General features: G+C 43.8%; 1 protein-coding gene across 2 annotated transcripts in view; it reads right to left on the bottom strand.

The window, feature by feature from the left end:
- CPNE4 (copine 4) overlaps positions 1–2,898 on the bottom strand; it is a 662,462-nt gene extending 659,564 nt beyond the window's left edge. For both annotated transcript variants that reach the window (XM_073569453.1, XM_073569446.1), the window contains exon 1: positions 2,547–2,898. The gene's annotated coding sequence lies outside the window, so the exon portion shown is untranslated. The remainder of the gene's footprint in view (positions 1–2,546) is intronic.
- Between the last annotated feature and the right edge of the window lie 11,322 nt (positions 2,899–14,220).

A 14,220-nucleotide genomic window follows, 5' to 3' on the forward strand; every position in this document is an offset into this window, starting at 1 on the left:
ACACAATGAAGATTTATTAACATATTTCCCACTTTTCTACAAAGGTGTTTTACGAAGTTTTATATGTGGTCTTATGGAAAACAATAGGTCCAATGCCCAGGAGAGGTGACATATCAGGACAGGGACACAACTTTTGAAGGACGCCTTGACATGGCAGTTGGGCTCACAAATAATGGCCAATCTTTGCACTAAGTACCTTCTTCTTTACTGTACTTTTCATAGCAATTTTGCAGATGAATATTTCATACTGTATATACATTAAATGGCACTTTTTTCCTTATTTTCTATAGCAGTAATGCAGTTTCAATGTTCGAGAGTAATCAATCTTGGTAAATCATGGTGCAACCTTTATTGTTGCTCAACTTAAATGGTTGGCACCTGTTCACACTAGCTTGGATGTGCTGGTCTTTTTCTCTATTTACATTTCTGCATGGACAGAACTATGGAGGGGATACCCTCTTACCTTCCCACTACTCTTTATGGATGAATCATGTACAACCCTAAACTTTACCTGCTCAATTGTTCTTTCCAACATTGGACAAACGCTCTCACTGTCCATAACTTCACATTATATTCTGATATTTCAATCCTTTTGACGTCAAACCTTTTATTGTAAAAGCAGCCAGCCATCTATCTGCCCTTGACTTTAGGTGAGTGTTGACAGGAAGACAATACAGTACAGTGCGATAACAAGCAATGATAAAGCTGTAAGTCAGCGAAGAATACAATATACCGTATATATCAAGTCACTAAGTGCTAATTGTCGGTGACAGATACAGAGCGCAGGAGCAGAGAAGGCATTGATGGGGGAGCGCTGTGCATGATGCCAAGAGCTGAGGCAAGCAACAATCCTTCATTTATCTGTATCACTCCCTCTCGCACATCACAAAGTGTGATTCACTCTTGACATGAACATTTTCTATATGTAGTGTTTGATCACACCACACTTTTTTTTTCTAACGGGCGATCGGAAGGTGTTGGGTAGGAGGACGCTATTTTATGTGCTTCAGCTAGCACTTACAAAACATATCCAGCACAGCTATAATGTCTACGCGGCTATGTACACATATCGCCAGGAGTTTGTGGTGCGATTAGTGGAATTACTCCATAATCCTCAAAATAAATGAATAATTAAATAACGATAAAATAGTAACAATAATAATGATAATAACAATAATAATAATAATTATTATAATTATTAGTATTTCATTATTTATTTGTTTTGAGGATTATGGAGTAATTCCACTAATGGGAATATAATCATCTGATGATATGTTGATATGTGTAATATTATTATTATTTTTGTGATTCACTTTCTGCTACACAAACAATAAGTAAATGGATTATAGGACCACTATATCAATAAATCTGTTCAATCCGGGAGATTGTTTTATTCACCTCTAATTATTCTTGCTTGCTCTAATTTTTGATTGTGCATTCTTGTATAATATGATCAGATAGGATATAATACAACTCTTGCACTTCTTTGCGCACACATAGTCGAAACTTTGAAAGGAGTAAGGGGTAAAGCAAGAGCCCCTCTTATTTTCTGCACTATAAAGGAGTACTTTACTAAATCTACAGACTAGGTGCCCGCATTATGTCTCACAGCCTTACATCTGGTGGCCACCATACAGTATAAAGGAGGAGAGAGATGACTAGGAGTCAGTTATACCATTGACAGTACAATGCCCCCTGGCACGGCACCTATGCCTGGCAGTGATGCTGCTTGCTGACATAAAGCACCAAGGGTTGATTGATGCACATCCTTTTAAAGATCACTATTAAGGGCAAGGCTAGTTTATAACGAGACCCACAATGTCAGCGAGTTGGTCATCGCACGTTGAATTACCATAGTGCAGTAGGGTCATCTGTCCCTATATGGCAACATTGCGGATGTTTACAGCAATATGGCAAACTCCCGGCTGCTACGTTGGCACAAGTAGCATTTCTATAGATGCATGTGTGTGCAGAAAGCCATAACACATGGGAATCCCTGGTCTGCGAATGATATGAAGGTAAGATGGTGAAATGCAATAACCAAAAAAGTGTCACAAGTCCTGTAAGTCCATATATTGTAGTCTGCTCGCCAATACCTGTTTATGGCTTACATCTTAGCGAACGGCATATAGAGCAGAAGAATAATTGGGCAGGATGGGCTGTGTCTGTCACTCCACATTACCCCTAACCTAACACCAGTGTTTGAAAGGGTTCTTCAATAATGGAAAGGAATCCCCAGCCTGGCTCCAGTACATGCAGTAAGGTGGAATGCAATAATGAAAATAAATGCACAGTGTGTACAGTGCTGTATACTCATTTACTACCCACTGCTGTCATTACACCGCACACACGTGCGGTGCAGAATAAAGACTATTGCTGGGGTCACAGTCAGGGACCACCTTCCATAGTGTTATATGGATGCAATCTGTAGCCAAGTAATGTAGGCATTGCATGGGAAGAGTGAAAAGTGATAACAAGAAACGTAGGAAAGTTGTCACCCACTAGTAATAATGACAATAAAAGGACAAGTTATCTACATTACCTACCTGTATGTAGCTAGAGAGTGAAGATGCAGCTAAGTCCTTGTAAGGGTGTAAAGTTCCTTGCCTGTAGCTGTCTTCCAGCCACTGTAGTTACATAAGGAAAATGATCTCGCAAGCAGAGGAGTTTGAAAATACCTCTGGAAATCCCATCTCCATCCTCTGTGCCCAAAGATGATGAGGGTTGCCTGGAGCAATGAAGCTGTTCCTAGATCTTATTAGGGCTGATGAAGTACTAGAGCCACTCAGGAGGGAGAAGGAGATGTGGAGTGGAGAAAGTGGGATGGAAGAAGGAGTGAGAGGTCTGTGGTAAGAAGACAGCGCACACAATGAGAGCTATCCACCTTCGCTAGCTCATCACAAGCTCAGGCGACAAGCAGCTGCTCTCCAGAACACCGAGCCTCGGCGCCCTCTAGTGGATGCTTTTCATTATCACAGCTAGGATTTACTGCTGAATTCCCATGAGTGCATCCTGAGCATTCTACTGCTGTAGACACACATTAGCCAGACTTTCCTAAAGCCTTAAAGCTGGAGGTAAACCGTTTTGAATACGCTGTGATAAATAAATGACATACCACTATCTTTAGAGAAAAAAATGCATTGTATTAAATAAGTGAATGGATTATGCAATCTGTTACAATCTCAGCAAGCAATTATTCTGCGTATGATTCTTTAAATGAGTACAAATAGATGTACCTGTAAATATCCAAAAGTAAATACTCCCAATACAAGGTTATATATATACAGAGTGATCCAAAAGTAGGTGGACAGAAAATAATAACATTTATTTTGATTTATATATAAAATTATATTTACTAACACAAGCATAACATTGTGTCCTTGAGTACTCCCCAAAAGAAAAAATCCATTGGGGTCAAGTCTGGTGAACGTGCCGGCCAATCAAGTGGGCCTCATCGGCCAATCCATTTAATAGGAAATGTTTCATCAAGATACTCGCAGACTACTCTTGAATAATGTGGAGGGGCCCCATCTTGTTGGAAATAAAGGTCAATTGAATTAGGCTGTTGCTGTAACTGGGGAATAACTTGATTCATTAGAATTTCGAGATACTTATCTCCTGTGACTGTTCCATAAAAAAAAAAATGGTCCAAAAACACTAAAACTTGAAATACCACCCCAAACATTGACACCAGGCTCATTTAGTTGTTGCTCTAATGTTAAATGCATGTTCTCATTATACCAGTAAATACAGTATGTTAATATGGCCAGATAATTTGAAAGAAGCTTCATCACTCCACATAATGTTATCTAAAATTACTGGATTTTCTTCAATTTCGTTAAGCATTATCCAAACTAAATTGCTGTCGCCTGTCTGGATCATCCTCCAATAAACCATAAATTAGACGTGGACGATAAGCTTTCCACCCAAGAGATTTCAGGATTCGCATGATGGAAGCTTGTTGAAATTCCCAATTCTAAAGAGACTCTTCTGGTGGACTTTTTTGGACTCTGAACAAATGTTTCAGCAACAAGTTGTTTATTATTTTTTGTACAGGCTGTTTTGGGTCGACCAGTTTTTGGAGCATTAAGGATTGAGCCAGTGGCATCAAATTTGTCACTAATGCTGTAAATGGTTTGTCTCTTTGGGGCTTGAGTACCAAATGTTTCAACCCAATTTGCTCTGTTTCAGCCTTTTGAGACTTCCAATACTCTTAAAATCCATTTTCTTTGATCTGTATTTAAATTATTTGCCATTATGGGTTATCTGAAATATCTAAAAAGAAAACAGATTTGGGGTAGATTTATCTGTGAAAACTGGATCTGTGAAACTGACTCAGTTGCCCTTAGCAACCAATCAGATTCCACCTTTTATTTTCCAAAGAGTCTGTGAAGAATGAAAAGTGGAATCTGATTGGTCGCTAAGGGCAACTGAATCACTTTCACTTTACACCATGTTTGATAAATCTCCCACCTCATAACCCTATTGGACATACTATCCACTTACTTTTGGACCACCATATATATATATATATATATATATATATATATATATATATATATTCTCAACTACAGAACAGCAGCACAAAGGCAGCAACTCCACCAATAGCAGAGACTGAACAATACTGGAGGAACATATGGGAGAAGGAAAAAACACACAACACCAGTGCAATGTGGCTGCAAGATCTATGAATGAAACACAACAATCACCTAAGCAATCACCTAGAGCAAGAACCAGTCACCATTACAGAAGCAGACATCCAACAGCGGGTCAAAAACATGAAGAGCTGGACAGCACCTTGCCCAGACATGATCCATACCTACTGGCTAAAGAAATTAACAGTGGTACATGTGTAAGGGGAAGGAACTAACTAGGCATGTCTCCTTCGTGCAGGGTTTAGAACCATCGGCGCTGTCACCTATATTGCAGGGTAGAAAGCTTGAGACTCCAGACCGTACTCTGTGTTTGAGAAAAGGGGGCATGGCTAAGCGGACTGAGCTGCAGCGTGCGAGTTACCAGACAATTTTGGCAGGAACTTTGTGCGCACGGGACGCCTGTGAGGTAAAATCAGCTGAGCGGCTTCTGGGCAAAGCAGAGCAGAGCCTGGGACGGCAAAGCGCTTTGACAGGTGACCGATGACTGAGTACCGCTCAGACTCCGCTGTCCCAGCCGACATCACTGACCACGCTGAGACCGCTGACACAGCTGACAATGCTGCCACAGCTGCCCCCGCTGACAGTACTGACCGTGAGAAACAAGGTCTGTGAACAGGACTTAGTTGTGTGTCGATTTGGCACAGCGAACCAGGCTGCCCATTGTAAACTGTGTTTTGGCAGTGCTGCAAATTTCCGTAGTGTTGGGATACTCACCGCTGAGGATCGAGGATTCGCCTCCATCATCAGGACCACGGGAGGACACCACCAATGTCAAAAGATACTACATCATTTACCTCAGGATTGTGACAAACCCCCACTGCAACACAATCTAGGCAGCACAAGTCACAGACAGAAGTTCAACCATGTCTGGCGCCTGAGTGATAAGTTATATTTTATTGTATTGTCGGCTTTACTTGTCCCTGTTCCTTAAGTTATCTCCATTAGCCTTTTGCTGTATTAGGGAATATTATCCCTCCATTTTCTCCCTGCGTAGAGTTTCTACTGTATAATACACCCCTTTCACCCTTGGTCTGTGTACAGTCCGTTACTGCATCCTACGTGCCTGCAGTCTCCTCACACATGAACGCATGGCAAAGCAGATGAACCAACTGCTAGAAGAAGGCCACCACCCAGCCTGGCTAACACAAGGCAGAACAGTGCTGATCTTGAAGGATCCTCATAAAGGAACAGTTCCATCCAACTACCGCCCAATAAACTGCCTTACAACAACATGGAAACTCCTGTCAGGCATCATAGCCACCAAGCTACAAAACCATATGAATCAGTACATGAACCAGCTCAGAAAGGCATTGGGACCGACACCAGAGGCTCTAAGCACCAGCTCATAGTAGATAGAGCAGTCGCTCAAGACTCAAGATTCAGACAGACCAATCTCAGCACAGCCTGGATTGACTACAGGAAAGTCTATGACTCAATGCCCCACACATGGATCTGTGAATGCTTGGCTCTCTACAATGTCAACAGGAAATTAAAAATCTTCCTCAGAAACTCAATGGGGCTATGGAGAAAAACATTGGAAGTTAATTCAAGACAACTAGCACAAGTGGCTATCAAATGTGACATATACCAAGGTGAAACACTGTCCCCATTGCTGTGTTGCATAGGCTTGAACCCCCTCAGTCAGATAATTACAGTCTGGCTATTGATACATGTTCAAGAGTGGAAGCACCAACAGCCACCTCCTCTACATGGATGACATCAAGCTGTATGCGAAAAATGAATGAGACATCGATTCATTGATCCACCTGACAAGGATCTACAATGAAGACATCGGGATGTCCTTCCGACTGGAGAAGTGTGCCAGTTGGTAATAAAGAGAGGCAAGATAGTCAAGACCAATGGAGTTAAATTACCAGCATGGCATGTAGCAGATGTACAGACATGTTACAAGTATCTCGGCATCCCACATGGATACGGTAACCATGATGAGGAGACAAGGAAAGCAGCAACATCCAAATACCATCAAAGAGTAAGACAGGTTCTTAAGAGCCAGCTCAACGGGAAGAATAAAATCTGCGCCATCAATACATATGCCCTGCCAGTTATAAGATACCCTGCTGGCATAGTGTGCTGGCCAAAAGAAGAGATGGAAGCTGCAGATGTGAAGACAAGAAAGCTCCTCACAATGCATGGAGGTCTCCACCCTAAGTCTAGCAGCCAAAGATTGTATACCAACAGAAAGGAGGGTGGTTGAGGCTTGATAAGCATCCAAGCCACCATCACGGATGAAACAAGGTGTATCCAGGAATACATCAGAAGAATGGCGCCAAAAGATGAGATGCTGAGAGAAAGCCTAAGGCAACAACAACAGATCTGGAAGGAAGAACAGGAACATGTAGCGCCATGGCAAGACAAGCCGCTGCATGGGATGTACCATCGACAGATAATGGAGGTGGCTGACATAGAGAAATCCTACCAATGGCTGGAGAAAGCTGGACTCCGAGACAGCACAGAGCCACTAATCATAGCAGCACTATACCACACAAGACAAGACCCAAGGTGCAGACTATGCAAAGAAACCTCAGAAACCGTCCAACACATGTCAGGATGCAAAATGCAAGCAGGAACAGCGTATACTGAATGCCACAACCAAGTAGCGAGAATTGTATACAGGACCATCTGCACAGCATATGGGCTAAGTCCTCCTAAGTCCAGGTGGAAGACCCCAGATAAAGTGGTGGAGAATGAAAGGTCTAAAATCCTGTGGGACTTCAACATCCAGACAGATAAGCAGGTGTTCGCTAACCAACCAGACATTGTCATAGTTAACAAGGATCAGAAGACAGCAATGATAATAGATGTGGCAGTGCCAAGTGACAGCGATATCAGAAAGAAGGAATATGAGAAGCTAGAGAAATACCAGGGCCTGAAAGGAGAACTGGAGAAGATGTGGATGGTGAAGGCATCAGTGATTCCAGTGGTGATAGGAGCACTTGGAGCAGTGACCCCTAAGTTGGAAGAATGGCTACAACAGATCCCAGGAGCAACACCTGAACTCTGGTCAGATATATATATACACACACTACCGTTCAAAAGTTTGGGGTCACCCAGACAATTTTGTGTTTTCCATGAAAGCTAATACTTTTATTTTTCAAATGAGTTGCAAAATGAATTTAAAATCTACTATACCCATGCACTAAGGCCTAATGATTACTTCCTATCAACAGCAAATTCAAACAAAAGAAGGGGGGAAGTGTCGATTCTGAGGATTCTGCCACACTAGGGTGTGGCCCGTCTTAATTGTCTGTGGCCGAATTGGATCTTTGGTAGAGATTTTACGTGCACGGAGAAAAGAATACACAAGACAAGGTGCATCATGTCAATATGATTCTTCTCTATCTTTAATCCAAGGTGTACAGTTTTTATAACAGAAATCATTGTGTTACATCATGGGTGAATTTCCAAATTACTGTTTACCCCAAATAGTAAATTATTATTGATCTCGTGGGATCTCATATGTTCCCATATCGCTACATAATCATTATGTACATAATTATTGTCTTCTAGCCCGATCCACCCTAGTCCACCCATTCCACCCAGTATTGCATGAAGCCTAGGTGGGTTATACAATACAGAAAACAATTCTCAGAAAATCTGAAGTATCTTAAAGCAACATGATCCCAATACTCAGCAAAGCGTCTATATAGTGGCACAGTTTTGATTCTTGTATATATTCATATGCCATATATTTTCCCCTTAACAGAAGTATATACCATATAAATAGGACAGACATTTTATTTTGTTAAAACCAACATTTTATTTGGTAATTAATAAAATTAATACTCATTGTAAAAGTCACAAAACAGAGATACATGGTACAAAAAATAGCTACCAGCGATTGGTACCACAGAACAAAACTTTGGGAAAAGAGTAAAATAGTAAGGTGCACTAAATATACATCCTCATTAAATATGGGGTTACAGTGACATCATGTGTCTTATCTTAGGTAACTGTGCACAACTCAAAAATAGAGATGAAAAATAGAGATAAAATTATTCCCAAATTTGTAAACATCTGTCTTAGTTGGTTGCCAGACAAAGGGCTAACTGAGAATAGGCTGCCACAGAGAAAAAAATATATATGTTTTTATTATTAATGGTCTCTATTTTGTTGTCCAAACTGCACAAGAACGTGAACAAAAGATAAGGCTGAAAAAATGGCTGTCAGATATATGCAGACGCTAAAGTGCAACATGCAAAGTGCAAAGTGTATGCAAATATATATCTCTTTCAAGAATATAAAAAATTAATAAAAAGAATATATGTATTGTGGGGAATAGATAGCTCAGCTGGGGATCTTTGCTTTGGCACAAGCGTGTGGCTATGAAGTCACTTCAGCAGACTAGCAATATGGACATGGCATATTTATTGTGCACACTTGTTATCCAATGTTACACATGCCAAACATGAAATAAAACGTCTAAGGCCGTCTGGCCACTAACTAACAATAGCAGGCTAACTACAAAATAAACCTATATAACAGCAAACAAGTCCATGTTATCTTACTGTGTCAGCTCCCAGCTCAGCAGACGATAGACTGAGAGATCCCAGCTCCTCCTGATTATATCAGCTGGACCAGTCAGGAAACCAAAACCTGTATTGAATTAGTGGAGGGGGAACTACCAGTCCTTTCCATGCTGATCACTAAGGAAACCAGGACTGGATTACAGTGAAATAAACTGGCTTCATCATCAGTACAGGGAGACATATGAAATGAAACGGGGAGAAACATACCTGTTTTCTAGTACCTCTCCCCTTGGCACCTCACACACCCCCCTCCTCTGTTCGAGCCCGTGGGGTCGGACACGACGAGTCACCAAGCAGTGCGTTCTAGACAACGCATCTGCATTTCTGTGCGCTGTGCCCGCCCTGTGCTCAACGGAAAATTTAAACCCTTGTAATGCTAAGAACCAGCGTGTCACCCGTGCATTGCCTTCTTTTGCCCGGGACATCCATGTTAGGGGCGAATGGTCCGTCACTAGCCTAAACTGGCGACCTAGTAAATAATAGCGCAAGGTGCACAGGGCCCATTTCACAGCCAGGGCTTCCCGCTCAACTACACTGTAATTCTTTTCTGCTCTCGTAAGCTTTCTGCTTAGATAGGTCACTGGGTGTTCCTCGCCATTTACTTCTTGAGACAAAACCGCGCCGAGGCCCACCCCAGAGGCGTCTGTTTGGACAATAAACTCCCGTTTAAAGTCTGGTGCAACCAACACTGGTTGGTCACAGAGGACTGTTTTCAATCGCTGAAAGGCCTCCTCTGCTTCTGCGTTCCACTTTATTGTGACAGATTTCGACCCCTTAGTAAGATCTGTGAGAGGAGCTGCGATGGTCGCAAAATGTTTGATGAACCGCCTATAATAACCAACGATCCCTAAAAAAGCTCCAACCTGTTTTTTGGTTACCGGTCGTGGCCAATTTTGAATAGCATCCACTTTATTGGCTTGAGGCTTCACGACGCCTCTCCCTATGCTATATCCCAGATAGCGAGCCTCTTCCAATCCCAACGTACATTTCTTGGGATTGGCAGTCAACCCAGCTGTTTTTAAGGAGTCTAAGACGGCTTGTACTTTTGACAAATGTGTGTCCCAGTCATTGCTAAAGATAATAATGTCGTCCAAGTACGCAGATGCATACTGGCCATGGGGTTTTAGGACAATATCCATTAGACGTTGGAAGGTGGCTGCGGCACCATGCAACCCAAATGGCATATCTCGGTACTGGAATAATCCCTGGGGCGTAACAAAGGCAGTTTTCTCTTTGGCTGATTCCGTGAAGGGAATCTGCCAATAACCTTTTGTTAAGTCAATAGTAGATATGTACCTAGCCGAACCCAGTCTCTCTATCAGTTCATCGACTCTTGGCATCGGGTAGGCATCGAATTTCGATACTTCGTTTACTTTCCGAAAATCGTTACAAAATCGGATAGTCCCATCGGGTTTGGGCACCAGTACGATAGGGCTAGCCCAATCACTCCGGGACTCCTCAATGACCCCGAGCTCTAACATCTTCTTCACTTCCTGGGCAATGGCTTGTCTCCGAGCCTCCGGAATTCGATATGGTTTAAGCCGTACCCGCGCCTGTGGATCAGTAATAATGTCATGTTTAATTAGGTGAGTCCGGCCAGGAAGTTCCGAGAAAATATCTGCGTTCCTCTGTATGAACTCCCTGGTCTCTCGTTTTTGCCTTTCGGATAGCGTGTCTGCAATACCCACTTCTGGCGGAGCTACCTGGGGGTCCTTTACCTTAGAAGGTGGTGCCCCTCGAGGCCCATCCTCAAGGGCAGCTCCTGCCACCAGACTCTCCCTGTCCCGCCAGGCCTTAAGCAAGTTTATGTGGTATATTTGTTCGGGTTTTCTCTTGTCTGGTTGGTGTATCTTATAATTTACTTCACCTACTCATTCCAGCACTTCGTATGGTCCCTGCCATTTCGCAAGAAATTTATTCTCTATGGTAAGCACCAATACCAACACCCTGTCTACGGGTTGAAAGACTCGTGTTTTTGCCGCTCGGTTGTATACCGTGCTTTGGGCATGTTGTGCGCGCTCTAAACACTCTTTAACTATTGGCATAACTGCTGCAATTCGGTCCTGCATAAGTGTTATGTGTTCAATTACACTGCGATAAGGAGTTACCTCTTGTTCCCAAGTCTCCTTGGCAATATCTAACAGGCCTCTAGGACACCGCCCATAAACCAACTCAAAAGGTGAAAAGCCTGTGGAGGATTGGGGTACCTCACGTATAGCGAACAGGAGGTATGGTAGTAGGGCATCCCAATCTCTCCCGTCCTTATCAACCACCCTTTTCAACATTCCCTTTAGGGTTTTGTCAAAGCGCTCCACCAAACCATCAGTCTGAGGGTGATATACTGAGGTACGCAAATGGGAGATTTTTAGCAGTTTACATAAATCCTTAAGTATACGAGACATAAAGGGGGTCCCTTGATCCGTAAGTATCTCTTTCGGAATGCCAGTGCGGGAAAACATATTAACCAGCTCCTTTGAAATTGATTTCGCATTGGCATTCCGCAAGGGCACTGCTTCGGGATAACGCGTGGCGTAATCCAATACTACCAAAATGTACTGATGACCCCTGGCAGATTTAACTAATGGACCGACTATATCCATTGCTATCCTCTCGAAGGGCACCTCTATTATTGGTAAGGGCACTAAGGGGCTTCTAAAATGTGACATAGGTGCGGTCAATTGACACGTAGGACATGACCGACAGTACTGGGTCACGTCTCCCACTAGACCCGGCCAAAAGAAACGTTGCAGAATACGGTGTTTTGTCTTTTCTACCGCCAGGTGTCCTCCCAAGGGATGTTTATGTGCCAACTACAAAACTACCTGGCGAAAGGACTTAGGTACCACTAGTTGTTCTACCACCACCCCTCGCACCTTGTCTATGTGATACAACATATCCTGCTGCACCGCCACGTGTGGGAACTCGTTTTGAGCCCCTGGGTACAATGGTCTTCCCTCGGAGACCTTTATGTTTTCCCACGCCCTTGCTAGAGTGGGATCCTGGTGCTGAGCCACCTCAAGGTCAGGCATTTCTAAAACATCCTCTAGCTGGTCTGCCTCGCCTGCATACACAGCCAGAGGAGAGTCCACAGATTCTAGTACTTCCTCTGAGATGAGTTCTCCGTCGTCTTGCTGCAATGGTTCAGGGGCTAGCTCCGGAGCACCGTCTTCAACTAGAGGGTTCATGCCACTTTTGAAGTTCCACAAGTCCCAAAATAAGGGAAAGTCTCTCCCCAGGATTACACTGTGTCCCATAGACTTTATGACTGCCGCCTGATGTCTTTTCGTCCCTACTGGCGTGGCAAGAGTAACCCAGGCAGTGGGGTAGTTCTTAGTATCCCCATGGATGCAACTAATGCCCACGGTTAAGTTCGTTAGGGCGCTAGAGTCCACCAAACTGGCATGTACCAAAGTTACTTGACTGCCGGAATCCAAGACGGCATTCACACTATAACCGTCAACCTCGACATGGCACACGTGTTGTTCATTTCCCGTGAGCGTCTCCGCCACACAGACTGACTGCACATATAATGAAAGACGCCTCATAGCATTACAGTCCATTGGCTCTGTAGTCATTGGGCAGTTAGCTGCTACATGGCCAAGCCCGGGACATCGCCAACATTGTATAGGCCCTTGTCTCCTCGATGGAGATCCCAGACGAGGTCTGCTGGCTTGATGTGAGCCCGTACCACCTCCATAGTCCTTTGTAGGTCTGCTACCCTTCATCGTGACGTTCTCTTCTTTTGAAGATGGAGTAGGTTTCGCAGGACTCTCCAGCGATTTCTTCGGGGGCCAGTGGGGTGCTAACGTCCCTTGGAGTAGGCTTTCAGAAGCATTGTAGCGTTCGACCATATTCACCAACTGGTCAGCGGTAGTTGGGTCACCCTGTCCAACCCACCTCTGGATCTTAGCGGGTAAGGACCGCAGGTACTTGTCTAGAACAACACGCTCCACCATCTGTGCGGACGTTAAAGCCTCCGGTTGCAGCCATTTTTTTACTAGATGGATGAGATCATGCATTTGTGAGCGGGCTGGCTGATGCTCCACAAAATTCCATAAATGCACCCTCTGTGCACGTACATACGTGTTTACTCCCAGCCTTGCCAGGATTTCGCCTTTGAGTTTGATATAGTCCATAGCATCCGCTCCACTCAGATCGTAATAGGCTTTTTGTGGATCTCCGCTCAGAAATGGAGCAACTACCTCAGCCCATCTGTCCAGTGGTAAGTGCTCACGTTCTGCAATACGTTCAAACACGGTGAGGTATGCTTCCACATCATCGTCTGCGGTCATTTTAAGCAAAGTCTTCTGTACGGCTTTCTGCGCACTAGCAGCGCTTTGTGCACGGTCTCCCTCATCTCGGGGTTGCCGAACCAAGGCCTGTTTTATTGCCTCCAACTGCTCTTGCTGCATCTGGTGTTGCTGCTCCAGAGCCTTCTGGAAGCAAGCATTAGTCTGCTGTTGCTGCACATTTGCTTGCAATAACTGCTTCACTAGTTCCTCCATATTACTGGACTCTTGGCTCTTCAAAAGCGCAGAAGCTTTCAGCCAGGACATACACAGCGTTTTCTCTGCAGTCACAGTCCAGCAGCCACAAGTGCCCGCATTCGAAACACCATTTGTGGGGAATAGATAGCTCAGCTGGGGATCTTTGCTTTGGCACAAGCGTGTGGCTATGAAGTCACTTCAGCAGACTAGCAATATGGACACGGCATATTTATTGTGCACACTTGTTATCCAATGTTACACATGCCAAACATGAAATAAAACGTCTAAGGCCGTCTGGCCACTAACTAACAATAGCAGGCTAACTACAAAATAAACCTATATAACAGCAAACAAGTCCATGTTATCTTACTGTGTCAGCTCCCAGCTCAGCAGACCATAGACTGAGAGATCCCAGCTCCTCCTGATTATATCAGCTGGACCAGTCAGGAAACCAAAACCTGTATTGAATTAGTGGAGGGGGAACTACCAGTCCTTTCCATGCTGATCACTAAGGAAACCAGGACTGGATTA

Source organism: Dendrobates tinctorius, unplaced genomic scaffold, assembly GCF_039654945.1.
Source record: "Dendrobates tinctorius isolate UK_male_01 unplaced genomic scaffold, ASM3965494v1 ptg000005l, whole genome shotgun sequence".
In the NCBI taxonomy this organism is placed as follows: Eukaryota; Metazoa; Chordata; class Amphibia; order Anura; family Dendrobatidae; genus Dendrobates; species Dendrobates tinctorius.